General features: G+C 37.8%; 1 pseudogene; it reads left to right on the top strand.

The window, feature by feature from the left end:
• On the top strand, positions 1–26,851 carry LOC116484264 (CREB-regulated transcription coactivator 1-like; annotated as a pseudogene).

The raw sequence follows: 26,851 nt of genomic DNA, 5'->3' as shown, positions 1-26,851 counted from the left end.
ATGGCAGAGGACACTTGCCTCAGCAAAAGGGCAGAGGACCCACTGAGCTATAAACACTTAAGCCGTCTGCAGATGACAAAGCTAAAAGAGCAGTGTAACATGGCCCCTGGGGCTTTGGGAGTCACAAGCACCCCACCTGGATGCTGCCGGAGGGCCTGCATAGAGTTTGCTCCTGATGACATCCAAAAGTGCTTGCTCTGGCTCCTGCACCCACTCATCTGCATGCTCCCTCCTGTGAGGGGTGAAACGCAGTGGGTTCAAGTGAATGGAGTTTGGTCCCACTGGCACCGAGGCAGCAGGCTGATTCCAGCACTGATGCACTCGTATTCCAGTCTTGCCTGCTCATGTGCTCCCTCCGAGAAGGAGTTGAGAGTGGCAGGCTGAGTAAACAAGGCACCTCTGTTACAAGTCCTGCAAAGACATCAGGGAAATAACCTGCTTCAATATCATCTGCAAACAAGAATAATTTAACTTATTTCTTTTCAATCTGGATGCCCTTTATATCTTTCTCTTGTCTAATTTCTCTAGCTAGGACTTAAAGTACCATGATGAATATCAGTGGTGACAGTGGGCATCTGTGTCATATTCCAGATCTTAGAGGAAAGGCTTTCAGTTGCTCCCTAGTCACTATGATACTAGCTGTGGGTCTGTCATGCACAGCTTTTATTATGTTCATGTATATTCCTTCTATACCCAGTTTTTTGAGGGGTTTTCTTATGAAGAGATGTTGAATTTAATCCAATGCTTTTCAAGTATCAGTTGAAATGGTCACATGGTTCTTATCCTTCATTCTGTTGATATGATGTATCACATTGATTGATTTTCATATGTTGAACTATCCTTGCATCCCAAAGATAAATCCAAATAGGTCACAATGAATGATCTTTCTAATGTACTGTTGAATTTAATATGCTAGTATTCTGTTGAGGACTTTTGTATCAATATTCATCAGAGATATTGGCATGTGGTTTTTTATTTCGTATGTCTTTGGTCTTGGTATCAGGGTAATAATGGCCTCATGGAATGAGTTTTGAAGTATTCCCTCCTCCTCTATTTTTCTGAATAATTTGAATAGGATTGGTATTAGTTTTCTTTAAATGTTTGGTAGAATTCAGCAGTGAAGCCATCAGGTCCTAGGTTTTTCTTTACTGGGAGATTTTTTTATTATGGCTTCGATCTCGCTACTTATTATTGGTGTGTCCAGGATTTAGCTTCCTTCCCGGTTAAATCTTGATAGATTGTATGTATCTAGAAGTTTGTTCATTTCTTTTGGATTTTCCAATTAATTGGCATATAGTTGCTCACTAATGATCCTTTTAATTTCTGCAGTATTATAGTAATTCTCCTTTTGCATTTCTGATTTTATTTATTTGGATCTTCTTTTTTTCTTAGTTTGTCTGGCTAAAACTTTGTCAATTTTTGTTTATTTCAAAAATCATGTTTTGGTTTAATTTATATTTTATGTGATGTTCATTTCAATTTTGTTTATTTCTTCTCCAATCTTTATTATTTCTTTTCTCCTACTAAATTTGGGGTTGATTTTCTCTTGCTTTTCTAGTTCTTTAAGATGTATTATTAGATTATTTGAAGTTTATTCCCCTTATTGAGATAAACACTTATAAATTTCCCTCTTATAAATAAAAGCATCCTAAGAGGGATGCTTTTGCTGTATCACATAGGGTTTGGTACGTTGTGTTTCCATTTTATTTGTTTCACGAAATGTTTCCGTTTCCTTTTTAATTTCTTCATTGACCCACTGGTTGCTCGGGATCGTATTGATTAATTTCCATATATTTGTACAGTTTCCAAAACTCTACTTGTCATTAATTTCTAGATTTATTCTATTGTGGTCAGGGAAAATGACTGATACCATTTCAATGTTTTTGAATGTTTTAAGACTTGTTTTGTGACCTAACATATGTTCTATCCTTGAGAATAAATGTGCTGAGAAAAAGAATGTGTATTCTGCAGGTCTTGGATGAAACACTCTGTAAGTATCTATTGGGTCCATTTGGTCTATAGTGCAGGGGGTTTTGTTTGTTTGTTTTGAGATGGAGTCTTGCTCTGTCACCCAGGCTGGAGTGCAGTGGCATGATCTTGGCTCACTGCAACCTCTGCCCCTTGGGTTCAAGTGATTCTCCTGCTTCAGCCTCCTGAGTAGCTGAGATCACAGGAACACACCACCATGCCTAGATACTTTTTTTTTTTTTTTAGTAGAGACGAGCTTTTACCATGTTGGCCAGGTTGGTCTTGAACTCCTGGCCTCATGTGATCCACCCACCTCAACCTCTGAAAGTGCTGGGATTACAGGTGTGAGCCACTGCACCTGGCCAATAGTGCAAATTAAGTCTGATGTTTCTCTGTTGATTTTCTGTCTGGAAAATGTGTCCAATTCTGAATGTTGGGTATTGAAGTGTCTAGCTATTATTGTATCAGGGCCTATTTCTGTCTTTAGCTCTAATAATATTTCCTTTATTTATCTCAGTGTTCCAGTGTCGGGTGTGTATATATTTTAAACGATTACATTCTCTTGCTGAATTGATCCCTTTAGCATTATATAGTGACTTTCCTTGTCTATTTTTATAGTTTTTGTCTTTAAATCTATTTTGTCTTGTATAAGTATATTGAATTCTGTTTTTTGGTTGCCATTGGCATGGAATATCTTTTCTGATCCATTTATTTTCAATCTGTGTGATTCTTTATAGGTGAAATGTATTTCTTGTAGGCAACAGATCAATTGGTCTTGTTTTTTCATCCATTCAGCCAGTCTATAACTTTTGATTTGAGTTTAGTCCACTCAATATTATTATTGATAAGTAAGGACTTACTCTTGACATTATGTTATTTGTTTTCTGGTTGTTTTGTAATCATCTATTCCCTCTTTCTTTCCTTCTTGTCTTCCTCTAGTGAAGGTGATTTTTTGAAAGCATTTCTGGACCTGCCCTGGGCCAGAGGGCAACACACTGCTCTGAAGGGTGAGTCCAGGCCAGGCAGCATTTACCACAAAGTGACTGAAGAGACCTGGGCTTTAAGAGAAACTTGACACTGGGCAGTAATCTGGCAGTACTCCCCATGGGCTTGTGGTGGTGGTGGCCATAGAGTGAGACTCTTCTGCCTTTTAAAAGGGAAGGAAAGAGTAGGAAGAACTGCATCTAGTGGTTAGAGTGCCAGCTCAGCTGCAGTACAATAGAACACCATATACACTTCTAAGGTTTTTAATCTAGCTCCTGGATGGCACCTCTGGACTTGGGTTCTGGGGGAAGTCACCACTCCAAAGAGAAAGATACAGGCCTGGCTAGCCTCGCTACCTGCTTGACTGTAGAGCTCTAGGCCCTTGAGCAAACACAAGCAGTAGCAAGGGAGTGATTACAGCAGGTCCTGGGTGAGACTCAGTGCTGTGCTGGTTTCAGATCTGACTCAGTGCAGTTATACTGGTGGTGGCCTCAGTGGTGCTTGTGTTACTCCACACCCAGCTTCAAATGGCTCAGAACAGAGATATTTGTTTGGGAGAAGCAAAAGAAGAGAATCAGAGTCTCTGCCTGGTAGTCCAGAGAATTCTCCCAGATCTTGTCCAAGACCATCAAGGTGATACCACTCTGAGTCTGCAAGAACCATGGTTTTACTGGGCTTGGGGTGCTCCCTAAAGCAGATACACTTTAAATCACAATACCCAAGTCTTTTTGAATATATGGAAAGCCTTTCCAAGAAGTATGGCTGCAAACAAGCCCAGACTACAAAGACTACCATAAATACTTAACTCTTCAAAAAGCAGACACAGATGAACATCTAGAAGTATCAAGACAATCCAGGAAATCATTACCTCACCAAAAGTACTAAATAAGGCACCAGGGACCAATTCTGGAGAAACAGAGATATGTGACCTTTCAAGCAGATAATTCAAAATAGCTATTTCGAGGAAACTCAAAGAAATTCAGGATAACACAGAAAATGGATTCGGAATTCTATCAGATAAATTTAACAAAAAGATTGGTACAATTAAAAAGAATCAAGCAGGAATTCTGGAGCTGAAGAAATACATTAGGCATAATGAGGAATGCATCAGACTCTGTAACAGAATTGGTCAAGAAGAAGAAAGAACTAGTGAGTTTCAAGACAAGCTATTTGAAAATGCAGTCAGAGGAGGCAAAATAAAAAAAAGAATTAAAAAAAGTGAACCACACCTATAGGATCTAGAAGATAATCTTGAAAGGGAAAATCTAAGTTATTAGTCTTAAAGAGGAGGTAGAGAAAGAGATAGGGGTAGAAAGTGTATTTAAAGGGATATTAACAGAGAACTTCCAAAACCTACAGAAAGATATCAATATCCAAGTACAAGGAGGTTAAAGAACATCAAGCAGATTTAACACAAAGAAGACTAACTCAAGGTATTTAATAATCAAACTCCCAAAGGTCAAGGATAAAAAAGAATCCTAAAAACAGCAAGAGAAAAGAAACAAATAACAAACAATGGAGCTCCAGTGCATCTGGCAGCAGACTTTTCAGCAGAAACCTTACAGAAAAGGAGCAAGTGGTATGACATATTTAAAGTACTGAAGGAAAAAAAAAAAAACAACTTTTACCCTAGAATAATATAGCTGGTGAAAATATCCTTCAAACATGAAAAGAAATCAAGGTTTTCCTGGACAAGCAAAAGCTGAGGGGTTTCATGAATACCAGACGTGTCTTAGAAAAAATAATAAATAGAGTATTTCAGTTGAAGAAAAGGACATTAATGAGCAGTAAGTAATCATCTGAAGGTACAAAACTCATTGGTTATAGTAAGTACACAGAAAAGCACAGAATACTATGACACTGTTACTGTAGTGTGTATACTACTCTTATACTACACAGAAATACTAAATCATGAACCAATCAAAAATAATAACTGCCACAACTTATCAAGACATAGACAGTACCATATGATATAAATAGAAACAACAAAAAGTTTACAAGATGGAGAATGAATTAAGATGTAGTTTTTATTTGTTTTATTTTTGATTGTTTATGCAAACAGTGTTGTTATCAGCTTAAAATAATGACTTATGAGATAGTATGTGCAAGCCTCACAGTAACAAACCAAAAAAAAAAAAAAAAAAATACAACTGCTACAAAAAAAATAAAGCAAGAAACTAAATCATTTCACCAGAGAAAATTACCTACACAAAAAAAGAAGAGAGGAAGGAAAAAAAGAATGAAGAGAAGACCAGAAAACAAATAAAAAATTGCAGAAGTCCTTACTTATCAATAACATTGAGTGTAAAAGCACTATATTCTCTCATCAAAAGACAAAGACTGGCTGAATGAATAAAAATTCAAACCCATTTATCTGTTGCCTACAAGAAACACACTTAACCTATAAAGACACACATAGACTGAAAATAAAGGGATAGAAAAAGATATTCCATGCCAATGGAAACCAAAAAAGAGCAGGAGTCACTACACTTATATCAGAAAAAATAGATTTCGAGACAAAAACCATAATAAAGGACACATGGGGACATTATATAGTGATAAAAGAGTCAATTCAGGAAGGAGATACAAAAACTTTAAGTATATATACACCAAACACTGAAAAGCCAAAAAGAGAGATAGATCCTACACAATAATAGTTGGAGACGTCAACAGCCCACTTTCATAAATGGACAGATCTTCCAGATGGAAAATCAACAAAGAAACATCAGATTTAATACCTATATTCCAAATGGACCTAATAGATATTTATAGAACATACCCTCTCATGTTTGCAGAATACACATTCTTTTCTTCAGCACATGGATTATTCTCAAGATTAAATCACATGTTAGGTTATAAAACAAGTCTTAAACATTCAAAAGTATTGAAATATTATGAAGCATCTTCTCTGACCACAACGAAATAGAACTAGAAATTAATAATAAAAGGAATTTTGGAAACTATACAAATACATGGAATTAAACTACATAATCCTGAATGACCATGGAGTCAATAAAGAAATTAAGAAGGAAATTAAAACATCTTGTGAAACAAATGATAATGGAAACAAAATATATTAAACCCTATGAGATACAGCAAAAGCAGTATTAAGAGGGAAGTTTATAGCTGTAAATGCCTACATAAAAAAGGAAAAAAACTTCAAATAATCTAACAGTGCATCTTAAACAATTAGAAAAGCAAGAGCAAACCAAACCCAAAACTAGAAGAAAAGAAATAATAAATATCAGAGAAGAAAGAAATGTTAATTGAAATGAAGAAAACAATACAAAAGATCAATAAAACAAAATGATGTTCTTTTGAAATATTAAACAAAAATTGACAAAGCTTTAGCCAGACAAACTAAGGGAAAAAAGAGAGAAGACCCAAATAAAATAAATCAGGAATTCAAAAGGAGACATTACAATTGATATAGCAGAAATTCAAAGAATTATTATGTCTACTGTGAACAACTATAAGCCAATAAATTGGAAGTTTTAGAAAAAAATGGACAAATTTCTATACACCTATATAACCTACCAAAACCAAGCCATAAAAAAATCCAAAATCTGAACAGACAACAAGTAACAAGACTGAAGCTGTAATAAAAAGACTCAATAAATGGTTTTGGGAAAACTGGATATCCATATGCAGAAGAATGAACCTGGATGCCTAACTCTCACCATACAAAAAAAATCAAATTTGAATGGATTAAAGACTTAAACCTAAGACCTCAAACTATAAAACTACTACAAAAACTGGGGAAAACATCTAGGCATTTATCTGTGCAAAAATTTATTGAGCAATACCCCATAAGCACAGGCAGCAAAAACAAAAATGAACAAATTACATCATGACTGTTAAAATGCTTCTGCATAGTGAAGTAAACAATTAACGAAGTGAAGAGACAGCCCACAGAATGGGAGGCATATTTGCAAACTACCCTTCTAACAAGAGATTAATAACCATAATATGTAAAGAGTTCAAACAAATCTATGGGAAGATAATCTAATAATACAACCAAGAAATGGGTAAAAGATTTGAAAAGACATTCCTCAAAAGAAGACATACGAATGCCAACAGGCGTATGAAAAAGTACTCAACATGAATGATAATTACATAAATGTAAATCAAAACTGCAATGAGATATCATCTCGCCCCAGTTAAAATGGCTTATATCCAAAAGACAGGCAATAACAAATGCTGGTGAAAATGTGGAAAAAAGGAAACACTTGTACACTGTTGGTGGGAATGTAAATTAGTACAACCACTATGGAGAACAGTCTGCAGGTTCCTCAAAATACTAAAAATTGAGCTACCATATAACCCAGCAATCCTACTGCTGGGTATATACCTAAAAGAAAGGAAATCAGTATATTGAAGCAGTATCTGCACTCTCATGTTATTGCTGCACTGTTCACAATATTTAAGATTTGGAAGCAACCTAAGTGTCCATCAACAGATGAATGAATAAAGAAAATGTAGTACATATATGCAATGGAATACTATTCAGCCATGAAAAAGAATGAACTCTTGTCTTTTGCAACAACATGGATGGAACCAGAGATCATTATGTTAAGTGAAATAAGCTAGACACAGAAAGACAAAAATTACATGTTCTCCCTTATTTGTGGGATCTAGAAATCAAAACAATTGCACTCATAAACATAGGGAGTAGGATAGTTCCCAGAGGCTAGGAAGGGTAGTGGGGGAGTGGGGAAGAGGTGGTGATTGTTCATGTATTCCAAAAAAATAGAATAAAAAGAGCTACTAATTTATAGCACAACAGGGTGACTATAGTCAATCATAATTTAATTGTATGTCTTAAAATTACTAAAAGAGTACAATTCGATTATTTGTAAAACAAAGAATAACTGCTTGAGGGAATGGATATCTGATTTTCCATGATGTGACTGTTATACATAGCATGACTGTATCAAAAACTCTCATTTACCCCATAAATATATACACCTAATATATACCCACAAAATGTAATAAAATTTTAAAAATTTAAAATAAAATGAAATAAGCAATGAGCAAGTTTCATCAAGTCAGAATCACAAGATTTTTGCTTCTAGAGAGGAACTAAACACTATTTAGTTCAATTTATTCCTTTCACAAATGAAAAAACCTATACTTAAATCCGAGTCTGTAAAACTATGGCCCATGGGCTGAATCAAGCCAGCTATGTTTTTATAAATAACACTTTTTTGAAACACAGCCTTGTCTACTTATTTGCACATTTTCTAGGACTTTTGTGCTACAGTGGTAATGTTAAGTAGTTTCAATAAAGGCCATATAATCCACAAAGCCTAAAATATTTGTTTACTCTCTGGCCTCTTCAGGAATGTTTGCCAACTGATTTAGATAGCATGTATAATTTGCCCACAATCACACCTTAAATTAGTGGCAAAATTTGTCTAAAATCTATCTTTACTTAGTGATATGCTCTTTCTATTCTACCATATTGCCTCACTGTATCCAATATTCTAGTGCTAAAATTAAAGACCAAATTCAAAAGTGGTAAGAAGGAAGACAATAATTCCAATTAAAATGGAAATTACCCAGTGCCACTATACGTTAAGAGCTACTAGTTCAACTTAACTACTCAGTCTTCTGCATGCCCTCCAGAGAAAATGTCACAGGTCACATACATTTTTACGAGTATTTACGCAATGTCACAAATTTATCAAGCTGTAATTATTTTAGTGGCAATAAATTAAAATAAAATAGCAATAATTAGTAGTCTGTACTAGTGCGGGCGACATCTATACTAGAAAATAATAAAATAACTCTGTAGCTGGAACTCTCATGAAAGTATTTTTGTCTTTTAATATAAACACCAAAACTCATTATTCAATAATATCCAAGTGGCTGAGTACCCTCAAAGAGACAATATACTGAGAAAAATTATTAAAATTCAAAAACTGTAAATTAGAGATTCCCAATATATAGTCCCTGGACCAGGAATGTCAGCATCATCAAGGGAGCTTGTTTAAAATGCAAATTCTGGGGACCTACCTCAGACCTGCTAAATCAGAAATTCTGGGAATGCGATGTAGTATTCTGTGTTTTAACAAGACTTCCAGGTGATTTTTAGTCATGCCTAAAGTTTGAAAAACACTGCTCTATATCAACATAGGTAATAAAGAAACACCCTAAGGTATAAGAAGAAAATAATTAAAACAGGCAAATAAGCATCACTATAGATAACAACTTGCACATCATTTATTTCTAGTCCCTAAGCCATGTTAACACTCTATCTTACAAAAAAGTCACTTCTAGTCAACAACTAATAAGAGTTCTAGAAACTTTGCCAAGTATAATCAGTAAGTTAAGACCAAATATTCATAAAGAACAGAACGATATAAGCGAATTAAAATAGTCTGCCTCCAATTTGACTGCTGAAGCTTTTAAGCTATAACCATCCCTCTTCCCTTATTGCCTTAAACTTGGGCGAATTGATAAGAAAGCCCAGTGCTCCTTCTGTTGGCACTAGTAAGAAATTTAAACCACATAAATCCTGCTAAGACAAACCTTGCCCCACTCCACCTACCTTTACCATCATAAAAACCCCAAGCTAGTCTCTTTTATCTGCTCTTTCAAGCCATTCTGTATCCATTTAAGAGCCACTCTATTCTCTGAAAAAAGTTCATTTCCTGAGTACTAAGCCTTTTCATATCTTCTTGGTGCATGTATGGCATGACCAGTATTGAAATCTGAACCAAATTTTGGATGCGGAGAGTCTATCCTGTTTTTACATGGTAATCACAACACAAATTCAAAATTTTTTTTTCTCGTCTACTAAAAATATATTCCAAAAGAAAACCTGAGAAGTCCTGTTATAAAATGTAAGCTTCCTCTGTTGTAGCTTTCAGGCACGATGTTATATAGATTACTTATGCCTTTATTTTAGCAACATGATCAGAAGCTATACTTTTTCAGCAATAAAATTCTACCACCCCAAGATCATTGTATTAAATATTTGTGCCACAGGGATTGAGATATTGCTACATATACACTATAAAAGAAGAAGTAATTGTTCTGATAATCACGACACTAAGAAACAACCGGGAGAAAAGTAGCTTCAGGGACAATATTCAGTAGCTAATTGTTCAACTGGCTAGTTCACATTGCTTGTAGACACTGAGTCTAGTTATGGGGTAAATCAAAGTGAATAAAACTCAGCTGGAATTTTGACACCAGCAGTGTTTTTCTTTAGTGTTGCTTCCGGGAAAAAAAAAGTTAAAAACAATGCAAAATCTACAAAATGTCAAGGGAAAGGCAAGATAGCAAAATGGAAACTACAGACAACACAAATTATTGTAGAGCAACTCATGCTTTGGATATTTTGGATGAAATTTTTAGCTGTTAATTTTAATTGACCATAAAATCCAAAACTTCAGAAGAGAAATCGAGTAAAAACTGATACTCTGATGAGAATTAGACAATAACTTCAGGCTTTAAATATAATAAGAATTATTTTCCTTACTTCTTTCATTGTTTTTAAAAATACATCTGCTTTGCAATTAATGACTGTATGTTAGATTCAAGGTGAAGTACTTTCATTCTTTCTGATGAGGTAGCTGTTCAAGTTTTGGCCATAAACACCAAATTGTGATTACTAAGCCCCAGGGTGATTGAGTGCTATAAAACATAGCAGAACACAAAGCCCAAACTCTTCAGACAGATAATATATATTTCTATGAACACCCAGCAGCCATGACAGTTGGCCAGCAATTTCATATTTGAACAGCATAACCATTTACCATGGAAGAATTTAATCTAAACATTAAATTATTCTTCTACTCTTTGATTAAATGAAATCACAAAAATACAGTTTAAGATAATTCAACCAAGTGCCTAATAAGATGAATTCACTGTCAATGAGCTACATGTGACAAAATTTAGTTATAAAATTATAATAGCTGAGGCTTATATATTTAAAATCGGCAGAATCACTGGGAATCATTGGTTAATTCAGGCTTGTTTTTAATTATCCAGAAACCTGGGGAAAGGATCAGAGAATGAGATCTGTACTGTGTATGTCACTCATGAAGTTTCTAACAGACAAGCTCTGTGACATTGTGAACACATATAAAACTTAACAGTATTTAAACTGTAATTTGTTCTAAAATATTCCATCAAAAATCAGGTTGTGAAGAATTATTAAACAGAAAATTGAGAAAGTGAAGTTAAAGAGGTCTGAGGTAGGCCAGGTGCGGTGGCTCAAGCCTGTAATCCCAGCACTTTGGGAGGCTGAGGCTCGCGGATCACGAGATCAGGAGATCGAGAACATCCTGGCTAACGCTGTGAAACCCGTCTCTACTAAAAACACAAAAAATTAGCCAGGCATGGTGGCTGGCGCCTGTAGTCCCAGCTACTCGGGAGGCTGAGGCAGGAGAATGGTGTGAACCTGGGAGGCGGAGCTTGCAGTGAGCCAAGATGGTGCCGCTGCACTCCAGCCTGGGCGACAGAGCTAGACTCCATCTCAAAAATAAATAATAATAAAAAAATAAAATAAAAGAAAGTGGTCTGAGTGAAGACAGCACAGTCAAAAACACAGAGGACTTCTTTTTCTTAACAAGAAAAAGAAAACAAGAGAAGCTGCTTCAAAGGACTCAGGATATTGTTTACAAGAATACTAGAGTTTTGCTTTAGAAGGAAGCTCTTAGCAGAATTAAATGAGACCCTTAACAACTGCTTGATGTCTAGTTATAAAAGAAAATACATAGCAGGCCTAATTTAACCAAAATGAAAGAGAAGTAATTTACCTCTCATTTACTTGATAAGCTAACAAAGATATTATGTGAGCATTGCTGTTGTTGCAGTTCAGACAATTATGGCTAGACGAGACCAAAAAATTACCCTATTTCTTAATTCTTTTAAATATAACAATCTATATACAAATGAGTATGTATAGGAATAACTTACTTTGATGTTTTATTCTGCTTTCTATATTGCTTCTGAAGCAATTATTTCTTTGTTTTACCAATTTGTTTACTGGTATCTGACTTTTATGCTGGAGACGTCCCTCAAAATGTCAAGTTCTTCTTTGCCTTTTAATTTATTCTTAAGAAATTAAGGTACTGAGGAAATTACTGGAAGCTTTCTTTGCAGATAATTTCACTGAGAATCACTGGGCAAATAAATTACTATTTCATTGGAGAATCTCTAGGTGTCATTGTTCTTTTATGATAAGTTAATTCAAAGAGGAATCTTTTACTTCTCTTCCAGATGCTGAGTGACAGAATGCCAGTAATCTGGGAGCTAAACTGGGGAAGGTCACTGTGTTAGGCCATTTGCATTGCTATAAAGAAGTACCTGAGACTTGGTAATTTAGAAATAAAAGGAGTGTATTTGGCTTATGATAGAGGCAGCATCTGCCTCTTTTGAGGGCTTCAAGAAGTTTCTATGCATGGCAGAAGGGGAAAGGGAGCCAGTGTGTGCAGATAACATGGTGAAAGAGAAATAAGAGAGGGCAGAGGGTAGTGCCAGACTCTTTTTAACAATCAGATCTTACAGAAACTAACAGAGTGAAAAGGCTCATTACCACCAAAATGGCATCAAGCCGTGCATGAGGGATCTAGCCTGACGACCCAAATAGCTTTCATCAGGCCCCACCTTCAGTTAAGCAGCTCAACTTTGAACAGGAGATTTAGAGAGGACAAGTGTTCAAATTCGGTTAGTCACAGTTTAATTGGGCTCTTTAGAGAATCCCCTTATTAACTGTGCGCTTGTTCCCTCTATTGTGTGGCATTCATGAGTATGGAGCATCCTTTCTTCGATAGCTCCAGGAGGTAAAATCCCCAGGGTCCCCTCCACCTCAGGAAAGAGAGGGCTTTGTGAGGGTATCTGGGGCACCTTACTCCTCCTTATAAAATTTAACCCAGTACTCTAGTGTTAAGTTGCTCTCATCAAGGTACTTAGTGCCTCCAATTCTCTCTATAGCATTAGTTAGCTTGTTTCTTTTTTCCTAAGACTTGCACTCTGCCAATTCTGATTTTATTTATCCATCTATTCTGCATTTTTCGAAAGTTCTCAATTGCTCTCTCTTCCTCCATTTATTTTGTTTTTGTGAGTTTAGACTTTTTAAATTTATCTAGTTACAATGTAGTGGGTTTTAAGAAACAATATAGGTAAAGACACACGTTCAACCTTCCAAGTTAAGTAGAAATTACCACATTCCCTCTATTCCTTAGCTTTTGTCTCCCACCCATTGGTGTCATCCTTCAGTCACTTTGCCAAACTCCCTAAACCCAAACCACTTTCCATCTCTTTTTACTTATTTTATTTCTTTCACCTTCACGTGAAGGTCTTTTTCCCTTTGGAAGGGTATTTCTTCACATACATTATTATTCTGTTCACACTTCAAAGCAAAATCATATCTAATACTTAGTGAAAGTCACTCATCTGCCCATCTTGAACTATTTTCTCTTTCTCCTGTATTTGTATCATCTCCAATTTTGCTTGTTATAAAATCAATATTACTCTGCCTCGACTTAAGCTCCCTTTTCCGCTAGATTTTATTCTGCTTAAAAGTTAAGACTTACTCATCTCAGTCACCTCCATATAGTCTGAACAGCATAACGTCTATAGTACAGTTACTTAAATGCATATTTGTTGAATTAAAACAAATCAAACTCTAACACTTTATGAGAAGATGCTATATTTATTCTGCCCCTTCATTTTTATGTCTTTTTACTTCTTTCTAGGAGCTAAAAGTTTAAACACTGTTATCCAGTATTAGAACTGAGAATCACATATCCATTTCACACTCTCTCTCTTTCTCTCTCTGTCTCTGTGTGCATTTAAATATTTTTTTCAATGGTTTTTGGGGTAGAAGTGATTTTTGTTGTACGGATGAATTATATAGTGGTGAATTATTAGATTTTAGTGCACCCATCACCCAGGTAGTATACATCATACCTAATGTGTAGTTTTTTTTATTCATAGCCTTCTCCTACCCTCCCCCTTCTGAGTCTCTAAGGCCAATCATATCACCTGTACACCTTTGCATACTCATAGCTTAGCTCCCACTTGTGAGAATATATGGTTTTGGGTTTTCCACTCCTGTGTTACTTCACTTAGAATAATGGCCTCCAGCTCCATCCAAACTGCTGCAAAAGACATTATTTCATTCCTTTTAATGGCTGAGTAGTATTCCACTGTGTGTGTGTGTGTATGTATATATGTATATATATCACATTTTTATTATTCACTCATTAGTCAATGGGCACTTAAGTTGGTTCAACATCTTTTCACTGTGAATTGTACTGCCATAAACATATGTGTGTCAATGTCTTTTTCACATAATGACATTTTTCTTTGGGTAGATACCCAGTAGTGGGATTGATGGATCAAATGATAGATCTCTTTTTAGCTTTTTAAGGAATCGCCATACTGTTTACCATAGAGGCTGTACTAATTTACATTAATTTACATTCCCACAAGCAGTGTATAACCATTACCTTTTCCCCACATCCATGTCAACATCTATCATGTTTTGACTTAATAATGACCATTCTTGTAGGAATAAGATATTATTTCATTGTGGTTTTAATTTGTACTTCTCTGTTGATTACTGATATTGAGCATTTTTTCATGTTTGTTTGCCATTTGTTTATCAACCTTTAAGAACTGTCTATTCATGTCCTTTCTCCACTTTTTAAAGGGATTTTTTCTTGCTGATTTGTTTGAATCCCTTGTATATTCTGGACACTAGTCCTTTGTCAGATGCATAGTTTGCAAATATTTTCTCCCGTTCTGTGGATGGTCTGTTTACTCTGCTGATTATTTCTTTTGCTGTGCAGAGCATTTTAGCTTAATTAGGTCCCATTTATTTATTTTTGTTTTTATTGCATTTGCTTGGGGGTCTTAGTATACAGTGAGAAATAGGGATTCCGTTTCATCCTTCTACATGTGGCTTGACAGTTTTCCCAGCACCATTAAATAGGGTGTTCATTTCCAATATGCGTTTTGTATGCTTTGTTGAAGATCAGTTGGTTATACATATGTGGCTTTATTTCTGGGTTCTTTATTCTGTTGCACTGGTCTATGTGCCTACTTTTATACCAGTGCCATGCTCTTTTGGTAACTATAGCCTTGTAATATAATTTGAAGTCAGGTAATGTGATATCTACAGATTTGTTCTTTTTGCTTAGAATTGCTTGGGCTATTCATGCTCTTTTTTGGTTCCATACGAATTTTAGGATTTTTTTTCTAATTCTGTTAAAAAGTGATGGTATTTTGATGGGAATTGCATTGAATCTATAGATTGCTTTTGGCAGTATGGTCATTTTCACAATATTGGTTCTTCCAATCCATGAGCATGGAATGTATTTCCATTTGTTTGTTTCATCTATGATTTCTTTCAGCAGTGTTGTGTAGTTCTCCTTGTAGAGATCTTTCACCTCCTTGGTTAAATACATTCCTAGGTAATTAAGCTTTTACTAATAAACAAAAGTAACCTAACTTGTGCATTGCACTCTTTGGAGTTGAGAAAGCCACATAATTAGTGTAGTTTTAAAGCTGGCTTTAACTGACAGCATAATTGGGTAAAAAAGACTTAAACACATGAAACAATTTATAATTCAAGGCAGTATAAAATAAAGAATTAGATTGTGGGTTCTGTGATGGCCCAGGTAAACAGTGAAAATCATATGGGTATAATCCTTTTTGCAGAATGGGTAAGAATTTAAAGGAAATAGAAGAAAAAAGGGAAAATGTAAGTGAAAACAAAGTATTTGAAAACCTAGAAAAACTCTGGGACTTTATAGAGAGATTAGTCTGACTTAAGTTAACAGTAGGCCAGTTTTGGAGAGTTGTGGAGAAATGTGAACCTGCTAAGAATATAAATATGAATAGCTTGAAAACAGAGGCATCATAAAAAAGGAGACAGGGAGCTTCTAATCAGGCAAGTATGACATTGAAATTAGAAAATTTACATCAAGGCTCCTAAATAATGGCTATGATGGGGGGATGGTAACTGGAAACCAGAATCAGTCCAGAAATTCCAGATTATAGATTCTTAATCCCAAAAAGACAATATTGATGGGACAATCAAGAGCAGGAATGAGAGGGAAAGTCTTCTAGGTAGTGTTCAGTTTATCTCTGGTTTTCAATTGCTTTTTTCAACTCGTTTTGCTGTTGTTGCTGTCGTTAAGGGGCTGTATGCTCAAGTTGCTTGCTGAAGTTGTGATGAGGTTCTTTCTACAGGATGTGCTCAACAAGGTAAGTTTAAGGATGGTTAAAGGAACATAACTCTCAAGTGATAAAGTACTAAGTGCTAATTATAAAGGAAAAGAGGAGATGGCTTCTCAGGTGAGAACACACTTCCAGTGTTAGATGAAGTACTAGTTAAGAGAAAAGATGGGATAATCTCATGTGCTTAAATTATATTTTTTAAAAAATTTACTTTCTTTTTGCCCTTTTTTAATATTTTTAATTTCCAAATTAAATGGTATATATTTAATGTGAAATTTTATCAAATTTAGGCTATTAGGAATCCAGAGATACAGGTCTTAATCAATCTTCATATCTTATTAACAAGAGTAATTTTTTTTCCTTAACATACATTGCCTTATAAATGGGTGATTAGCCCATGGGAAGAAGCCAGGTAGGTGCTGACTATGGCATATGTCTCTCATATGCTTGCTGCTTCTTGAAATTCTAGGAGCTCAGATATTTTCCCAGTTTTAAGGCATTACCTTTTGTTTCAGTGAAGATGGTCTGGGAGATGAAGTACATTTCAATGTGACTTTTACTGGAAATGTCTAAGGGTAGGGCTTTTTGGAGTGCAAGTTTTGATAGGAGAATGATGATGAAAGAAAACAAAAGTGGCTGGGGGCTTGGGAGTTGGAAAATGCATTTAAAGGAGGGAAAAACACTACATTAAGTAGAATGACAGCAATATTTCTGCCAGAGACCAACTTTCTTCAATTTGCAATTCCATATAGGTTCAGTCAGAGGTAAATTACAAACCCAGCTATTAGCCTAGGATGATTGGTAGCATTTTTATAAGGACATATCTTGAAACAGAAAATTCACAACTATTATTTTTATCATTTTTTTTCTTTCTTATCACTCTTGACTTCAATTTGATAATAGTCATGTAAGCATTCCAGGAGCTACTGGGCTAAAGTACCTCCTGATAACATCCCCACTGTCTCAGGGATTAGTGGTCATGGGTGACCCGTTAAGCATGAGACATTGTGTCAATTCCAAAGTTCAAGTAGAACTTCACCTCTAAATCTATTTTAGATAATTCTTTTGATAGTTGGAATATAATATATCTTGAGATCATTGCTTTTAATTAATGATTACCCCCTCTGCCTTTATCTTAATTCCCTTTATCTTCCTCAGTGAAAGAGTCACACTGTGGCAATGAGGGTTGTTGGGCTGGAGGTCAGAATCAAGTGAAACTTATTTCACCTTTAGTTTGAAATTACATTTCTTTAAATATTGCTTCAGGAGAAAATCAATGGGTATAAACAGAAAATGCTCAAGCATGGGAAAAATAGACTTCAAGGTGAAATCTTTAAAATATACGGCTCAGGAAGAAAAAGCATCCAAAAGGCATATATTTCCGCTTCTGGGGAGTGAAAAAGATGAGCCATAAAGTGTAATCGTTTTATATTAACAACTTCCATCTTCTCACATCCATAATTGCTTTAGCTAATGCAAAAGTGAAGATCTTAATATTATCCGACATTTGTTTGGGTGAATGGGAAAATGTAATCTAACAAAAGAGTAACACAGGATGCAATAAAGTACTACTTTAGAAACAGCAGCAAGAGTTATATATTCCAACGGTGCTGGGTCCCATGATCCTTAATTTGCATATAAATAATTAATATGCATACCCCAATAATGCCAGCTTCTGTGTACTACATCTAGTATGAATTATGCAGAAATGCTTCAAAAATGCCTTTAATAGTCAAGGGAATTGCTACCCTCCAAGATATGTAGGAAATAAAATCATTTGTTTGAAAAATAAAATGAAAACAGATCTGATTAAAAAACATCAGGGAAGGCAAGTTTCTTGATCAACTATCTTGTTTTTTTGTTTGTTTGTTTGTTTGTTTTTGAGACGGAGTCTTGCTCTGTCGCCCAGGCTGGAGTGCAGTGGCGCGATCTCAGCTCACTGCAAGCTCCACCTCCCAGGTTCACACCATTCTCCTGCCTCAGCCTCCCGAGTAGCTGGGACTACAGTCACCTGCCATCATGCCCGGCTAATTTTTTGTTTTTTGTATTTTTAGTAGAGACGGGGTTTCACCATGTCAGCCAGGATGGTCTTGATCTCCTTTCTTCATGATCCATGAGCCTCAGCCCCCCCAAGTGCTGGGATTACAGGTGTGAGCCACTGCGCCCAGCCCAACTATCTTGTGTTTTATGTGTGTTTTATCTTTTAGGATTTGTACTAGCCTTCAGGAATATGAAAGTGCATATGAGTCCTTATAAAAAGAACATAGTGAAATCACACAAATAACAAAACTGCTGAACAATTAGGAAGTAGTAAAGGGCAAGCCCTGAGAGTTAGACAGCTCCCTAGAGGGGACACTTGAAGAAAGAGTTGAGTACACCAAGGGAGAGATATATGTATTTTTTTAATGTTGTATGTCAAAGCACAGAAAGAGAGATTCAATATGTATTTGGAAGATTTGTTGGTTAAGAGAATCTATGTAGGTTATGCTTATGATCATAAAAATGTCAATATATGACAATACTAGGGTTACTCCCATGGCTAAGCCAACATGTCAGAAAGTTTTCACCTAATTTTGGCAATAATTGCTCTGATAATCAACTTGGCCCAGAACTGAGAAAGACGCCTTCAAGTGCTAATCGAGGTTCAATGAAATCATTTCACTGGTGGAGTTTCATGGGACCAATGTCAATGGCCCCCATGAACTGCTTATTGCACTGAAGTTTTGAAGACATAAGACTCCTTGAATTACCTCAGTTTTGTTCTCTCATACTTTTGCATTCCAGTAGGTGGGTTTGATGAAACCCAGCCCTGCTGGTCTTTAAGAAAATTCAGGAAGATAGTCAATTAACAACATACATTCTTGCTGGAACATAAAACTAGTTAAATTAAGCTGCAGATAATTTAGAAGAGTCTAGGCAATATAGCTTAGTTAATTGAGGGGGCTCTAAAGACAGATTGCCTGGATTTAAATTCTGAAACCAGAATTTACTAAATGATGACTTTGAGCAACTTGCTTAAACTTCATTTACCTTAGTTTCCTCATCTATAAAATAGTTATGATAATACTACCTAGAGCCTTCATAAAGTCATTGTAAGGATTGAAGGAGTAAATACATGTAAGCCACTTAGAATAGAACCAGCAAATAATAATAGCGCTATAAATCTTAGCTAAAATTATTGTATCATAAAGATTCAGAGTTTGAGCTCTGGAGTCATACTGCTACTTTGATTTCATTTCTTACTGAGAAATGAAAGTTCTAACTCAGCTCCTATTGCAGTAGCACCTACTGCAAAGGTCATTATGTATAACGATTAGCAAAATGCTCAGTTCTCAATGTGTCAGCAGTTAAAAAAGCCATCACTGTTATTCTTGATATTTTATAAGATTTTCAAACACTATTATAAAATCAGATGCTTTAGTTTACGGACATAATAGTTACAAAACGTTATTCAGAGAAATAGTGAATATCTTATACATTTTTACCTAATGCCTGAAATGGCCTCTCAGCCTGCAGACTTTGAAGTTTTTCAGAAGCCAGGGAGAGGGGACAGAGGAGAAGCTACTTTATTACACTGAGTGATAAATTATACTCATTTTTAGAATGCAGAACTAAATTTTCATAGTATAAAAAAATGTCTAGCCAGAAGCTTTGTCTGCATGACCATACAACTAGGAAAATATATATTTATTAATAAAGTATATATAAATATGAAGAGACAGTTATTGTCCTTAGAGTAACTGTGTGTTTGTTTCAATGAAAGCCAACATTTGCTGTAAATAATGTACCTTGACAGACATACAAAACAATGTGACATTTCCTTTTTTATTGTATTAAGGATCAAGCTTAGTTGATCCATACCAATTATGCCTGGATATAGCTTGCCAAAAATAGATCGATTTTAACATATGGAGACAAAAATCAAATTATAAATGTGTTCTTCCAAGTTTTATCTAGTGAATCAAGTGAATCTAGTAATAAATGAGGTACAAGTAAGTGATTCGTACAACCAAAATCGATTCCACTATGTTCTGACATGTAAAAATTTCATTAAAATTAGGAAGTGCTGTTTTTTTAAAAAAAAAAATTGTTTATTTTTATGAATTTAGGGGTACCAGTGCAGTGATGTTACGTAGACACGTTGCACAGTGGTGTAATCTGGGCTTTTAGTGTACCTATCACATAAATTGTGTACATTGTACCTAAAAGACAGTATTTCATCCCTCTTCTGACTCCCTTCTTCTTACCAGTTGGAATCTCCAGTGTCTTTTATTTCACTCTATGTCTGTGTGTACCCATTGTTTAGCTCCCATTTATCAAGTGAGAACATGTAGTTTTAAACTTTCTGTTCCTGAGTTATTTCACTAAGAATAATAGCCTCTAGTTCCATCCATGTTGCTGCAAAAGACATGAATTCAGGCTTTTTCACGTCTGAGTAGCATGCCATGATGTATATAGACCAAATTTTATTTAACTTTTTGGTTCAGGGGTATATACATGTGCAGGTTTATTATATAGATATATTGTGTGTCATGGGGCTTTGGCATACAGATTATTTCATCACCTGGGTAATAAGCACAGTACCTGATAGGTAGATGGATGATCCTTTCCCTCCTCCAAACCTTCACACTCTATCCACAAATAGGCTTCAGTGTCTGTTGCTCCCTTCTTTGTGTCCATGTGTTCTCAATGTTTAGCTTCCACTTACGAGTGAGAACATACAGTATTTGGTTTTCTGTTCCTGTGTTACTTAGGATAGTGGCCTCCAGCTTCATCCATGTTGCTGCAAAGGACATGATCTTATTATTTTTTATGGCTGCATAGTATTCCATGGTTTATAGGTACCAAGTTTTCTTTATTCAGCTTATCATTGATGGGCATTTAGGTTGATTTCATGTCCTTGCTACTGTGAACAGTGCTGCAATGAACATACATGTGTATGTGTCTTTATGATAGAATGATTTATATTCCTTTGGGTATATCCCCAATAATGAGATTCCTGGGTTGAATGGTAGTTCTGTTTTTAGTTCTTTGAGAAATTGCTGCACTGCTTTCTACAATGGTTGAACTGATTTATAATCCTAACAACAGTATACAAATGTTCCCTTTTCTCCACAACCTCACCAACATCTGTTGTTTTTTTAGTTTTTAATAATAGCCATTCTGACTGCTGTGAGATGGTATCTCATTGTGATTTTCATTTTCATTTCTCTAATAATCAGTGATATTGAGCTTTTTTTCATATGCTTGTTGGCCACATATTTGTCTTCTTTTGAAAAGTGTCTGTTCATGTCCTTTGCCCACTTTTTAATTAGGTTTTTTTTTCTTGTAAATCTGTTTAAGTTCCTTACAGATGCTAGATATTAGACCTTTCACAGTTGTATAGCACAAAAATTTTCTGATTTTGTAGGATGCCTGTTTACTTTGTTGCTAGTCTGCTGTGCAGAAGCTCTTTAGTCTAATTAGATCCCATTCATCAATTTTTGCTTCCATTGCAATTGCTTTTGGCATCTTCATCATAAAATCTTCGCCTGTTCCTATGTCAAGAATGGTATCACCTGGGTTGTTTTCCAGGGTTTTATAGTTCTGAGTTTTTGTTTAAGTCTCTAATTCATCTTGAGTTGGTTTGTGTGGTGTAAGGAAGGGGTTCAGCTTCAATATTCTACATTTAGCCAGCCAGTCATCTCAGCACTATTTATTGACTAAGGAGTCCTTTTTCTACTACTTGTTTTCATCAACTTTGTCAAAAATTAGATGGCTGTAGGTGTGCAGCTTTATTTCTGGGATCTCTACTTTGTTCCATTGGTGTATGTGACTGTTTTTGTACCAATACCATGCTGTTTTGGTTACTGTAGACTTGTAGTATAGTTTGAAGTAGGGTAATGTGATGCCTCCAGCTTTGTTCTTTTTGCTTGGGATTGCCTTGGCTATTCAGACTCTTTTTTTCGTTCCTTATGAATTTTAAAATAGTTTTTTCTAATGTGGTAAAGAATGTCATTAGTACCTTGATAGGAATAGCATTAAATCTGCAAATGGTTTTGGGTAGTATGATCATTCTAATAATATTGATTATTCCTATCCATGAACATGGAGTGTTTTTTCATTTTTCTGTATCCTCTCTGATTTCTTTGAGCAGTGTTTTGTAATTCTCATAGTAGAGATAGTTCACCTCCTTACTTATCTGTATTCCTAGTTATTTCATTTATTCTATGGCTACTGTAAATGGGATTGTATTCTTGAGTCAGCATTCAGCTTGGACATTGTTGGTGTATAGAAATGCTACTGGTGTTGTACATTGATTTTGTAATCTGAAACTTTGCCCGACATGTTTTGACATGTTTATCATACCTAGGAACCTTTGGGGAGAGACTAGGGTTTTCCAGGTAAGAATCATATTGTCTTGAGGAGAAATAGTTTGACTTCCTCTCTTTCTATTTGAATGTCTTTTCTTCCTTTCTCTTGTCTGATTTCTCTGGCTAGGACTTCCAAAACTATGTTGAATAAAGTGTTGAAAAAGGGCATCCTTGTCTTGTTCTTATTCTCAAGAGGAGTGCTTCCAGCTTTCACCCTTTCAGTATGATGTTGGCTGTGGGTCTGTCATAGATGTCTCTCATTATTTTGAGTTATGTTACCTCAACGCCTAGTTTGTTGAGGGTTTTTAACATAATAGAATGCTGAATTTGATCAGAAGGTTTTTCTGCATCTACTAAGATGAACATGTGGTTTTTGGTTCTAGTTCGGTTTATGTGGTGAATCACATTTATTGATTTGCGTATGTTGAACCAATCTTGCATCTCAGGATTAAAGTCAACTTGATTGTGGTGTTTTAGCTTTTTCAAATGCTGCTGGATTTGGTTTGCTAGTATTTTGTTGAGGATTTTCCCATCAATGATCATCAAGGATATTGGCTTTAAGTTTTCCTTTTTTATTGTGTCTCTTCCAGCTTTTGGTATCACGATAATGCTGGCCTCATAGAATGAGTTAGGGAGGAGTCCCTCCTCCTCAATGTTCTGAAATACTTTCAGTAGGAATGGTAGCAGATCTTCTTTGTAATTCTAGTAGGATTTGGTCATGAATCTATCTGCTTCTTGGATTTTTCTGCTTCATAGGCATTTTATTAATGATTTAACTTCGGAACTCATTATTTGTCTGTTCAGGGATTCAATTTCTTCCTGGTTCAATCTTGAAGGTTGTTATGTTTCCAGGAATTTATTTAATTCTTGTAGCTTTTCTAGTTTGTGTGCATAGTGGTGTCTGTGGTAGCCTTTGAGTTTCTGTAATTCCCTTACTCATTTTTGATTGTGTTCATTTGGATATTCTCTCTTTTTTGCTTTATTAGTCTAGCTGTCTACCAATCTTACTTATTCTTTCAAATAACCAACTCCTGGATACTTTGGTCTTTCGTATGGTTTTTCGCATTTCAATTTTCTTCAGTTCAGCTCTGATTTTGGTTATTTCTTCCTCTACCTTTGGGGTTGGTTTTCTCTTTGTTTTCTAGTTCTTCTAAGTGTGATTTTAGATTATTAATTTGAGATCTTTTTTTCATTTTTAATGTGGTATTTAATGCTATAAACTTTCTTAACACTGCTTTAACTGTGTCCCAGAGATTCTTCTATGTTGTATCTTCATCTTCATTCATTAAAAAAAAAAAAATTAATTTCTGCTTTAATTTCATTGTTTACCTAATAGTCATTCAGGAGCATGTTGTTTAATTTCCATGTGATTGTATAGTTTTGAGCATTTTCTTAGTATAGATTTCTATTTTTATTGTGCTGTGATCTGACAGTGTGTTTGGTATAATCTTGTTTTTTTCCAATTTGCTGAGGATGGTTTTAGGTCTAATCGTCTGGTCAATTTTAGAGTATGTATTATGTGCAGATGAGACAAATGTATACTCTGCTGTTTCGTGGTAGAGAGTTCAGTAGATACCTGTTAGGCCCGTTTAGTCAAGCATCAAGTTTAAGTCCTATTTATCTCTGTTAGTTTTCTGCCTCAATAATATGTATAGTACTGTCAGTGGAGTGTTGAAGTCTCCCACTATTATTGTATGGTTATCTAAGTCTCTTCGGAGATCTCTAAAAACTTGCTCTACAAATCTGGATGCTCCCGTGTTGGGTGCATATATATTTAAGATAGTTAGGTCTTCTTGTTCAATGGATCCCTTTACCATTATGTAATGCCCTTTTTGTCTTTTTAAAATCTTTGGGCTAAAGTGTATTGTTTTCTGACATTAGAGTAGCAACGCTGGCATTTTTCTTTTCTTTTCATCATGTATATTCAGCGAGAAGGTCACACTGCACAATGAGAAACAGGCGGAGGATACGGCGGCCTTCAAGGAGGCCATGAAAGGTCTGAGCCTGATGGGGCCCCACGGCTCCAGCTCCAGAAATCCCAGTACCTGCAACTGGGCCCAAGCGCGGCCAGTACTATGCCGGGTCCCTGCTCAACGTGAACCAGATCGGGAGTGGCACCATGGACCTGCCCTTCCAGACCCCCTCCCAATCCTTGGGCCTGGACACCAGCCTGACTACCAGGCACCATGGGCTGGTGAACAGGGTGTACCGGGAGCGCGGCCGACTAGGCTCCCCGCACTGCCTGCACCTGTAAAGGGACAAACACGGACAGCAGGCCAACAGCTGCCCATATGGCACCATGTACCTCTCGCCACCCACGGACACCAGCTGGAGAAGGACCAATTCTGACTCGCCCTGCACCAGAGCGCAATGACGCCCATGCAGCCAGAATCCTTTACTAGTGGGTCCCAGGACGTGCACCAGAAAAAAATCTTACTGTTAACAGTCCCAGGAATGGAAAAGACCACATCAGACGCAGACAAAAACCTTTCTAAGCAAGCGTGGGAAACCAAGAAGACGGGATCCAGGACCAAGTCGTGCGCGGAATCAACATCTTCCCGTCCGCCAACCAGGAAAACACTACAGCCCTGATCTCCGCCACTCATAATACTGGGGGCTCCCTGCACCGGCTGACCAACATCCACTTCCCCTCCCCGCTCGACTCCGAGGAGCCCACCTTCCCCGCACTGAGTAGCTCCAGCAGAACCGACAACCTCTCAGCCAACCTGATGCACCTGGGAATCAGCGGCGCCGGCCAGGGGATGAGCACACTTGGCTCCCCTCCGCAACACCGTCCAGCCAGCATCAGCCCCCTGTCCCTGAGCACAGAGATGAGGCATCAGCAGTCATCGCCCACCCTTTCCCCGCTGTCATACATCACTCAGACCGTGGCCTTGAATGCCCTGTCTCTGGAGCAGCAGCTACCCTACGCCTTCTTCACCCAGACGGACTCCCAGCAGCCGCTGCCGCAGCCCCAGCCTCCGCCACCCCCTCAGCCTGGGTCTCAGCAGCCGCCAACCCCTCCGCCCCCACAGGCGCCCGTCCGCCTGCCCCCCAGCCCCCCCCGGCAGCCCCCTGTTGCCCAGCACCAACCTGACTCGTGGGCCACAGCCGCCCCCGCTCGCGGTCACGGTACCGTCCTCTCTCTTCCAGTCTCGGAGAATCCCGGCCAGCCGTAGATGGGGATCGATATCGCCTCGGCGCCGCCTCTGCAGCAGTAGCGGCACTAGCCCAGGCTCCTCGGCCAACCAGTCTCCCACCTCGCCAGTCTCCAATCAAGGCTTCTCCCCAGGGAGCTCCCCGCAACACACTTCCACCCTGGGCAGCGTGTTTGGGGACGAGTACTATGAGCAGCAGATGGCGGTCAGGCAGGCCAATGTTCTTTCCCATCAGCTGGAGCAGTTCAATATGATGGAGAACGCCATCAGCTCCCCCTACAGCACAGGCTCCACGCTCAACTACTCGCAGGCGGTCATGATAGGCCTCACCAACAGCCACGGGAGCCTGCTGAACTCGCAGCAGCTGGGCTACGCCAGCCACAGTGGCATCCCCAACATCATCCTCATAGTGACAGGACAGTCTCCCCCGGCCCCCCAGCCTCTTTAAAGAACTGACCAGCTCTCTGGTCAGGGTCGGCGACCTCAGCTTCGACTCCGACAGCCAGTTTCCCCTGGATGAACTCAAGATCGACCACCTGACCCTGGACGGACTGCACATGCTCAATGACCCCGACGTGGTTCTGGCAGACCCAGACACCAAGAACACCTTCCGGATGGACCGCCTGTGAGCGGGCAGGCCGGCACCCTGCCGCTCAGCCATCCCGACAGCGCCTCCCCAGCCCAGGGACAGCCACGCTCGGTCCCTCGCCAATAGCCGAGCTTGTGATTCTGAGCTTGCAATGCCGCCAAGCGCCCACGGCCCGCCCCCAGTTGTCCACCTCCCGCGAAGCCCAATCGCTAGGCCGCGAGCCGGGCGTCCACCCACTTGCCCGCCCAGGCTGGGCTGGGATCGGAGGCTGTGAGGCCCCCGTCCCCGCAGACCCGCACCGACTCCCTAGCCCGCAGACCCCCCGAGGCCTAAGCCCTCCGCTGTAAGATGCGGGAAGTATCAGCTCCAAGCCCGGCTAGGAGGCTCAGGGGAGGGGCGCGCATGGTCCGCCACCGTGCATTTTCCGACTGTTTGTCCAGCTCTTACTGCCTTCCTCGGTTCCTGGTCCCCCAACCCATCTGCCACCCCCAGCCCGTGGTCAGGTAGAGATTGAGCCCCAAGCCACCCCAGGGAGAAGGCATCAGAGCGCGGGGCAGACGCAAAGTGAAATAAACACAATTTTGACGGCAAAATTA

Source organism: Hylobates moloch, unplaced genomic scaffold (genome assembly GCF_009828535.3).
Source record: "Hylobates moloch isolate HMO894 unplaced genomic scaffold, HMol_V3 SCAFFOLD_15, whole genome shotgun sequence".
Lineage (NCBI taxonomy): Eukaryota > Metazoa > Chordata > Mammalia > Primates > Hylobatidae > Hylobates > Hylobates moloch.
The sequence above is the reverse complement of the archived record's forward strand: the minus strand, read 5'-3'. Positions and strand labels throughout refer to the sequence as shown.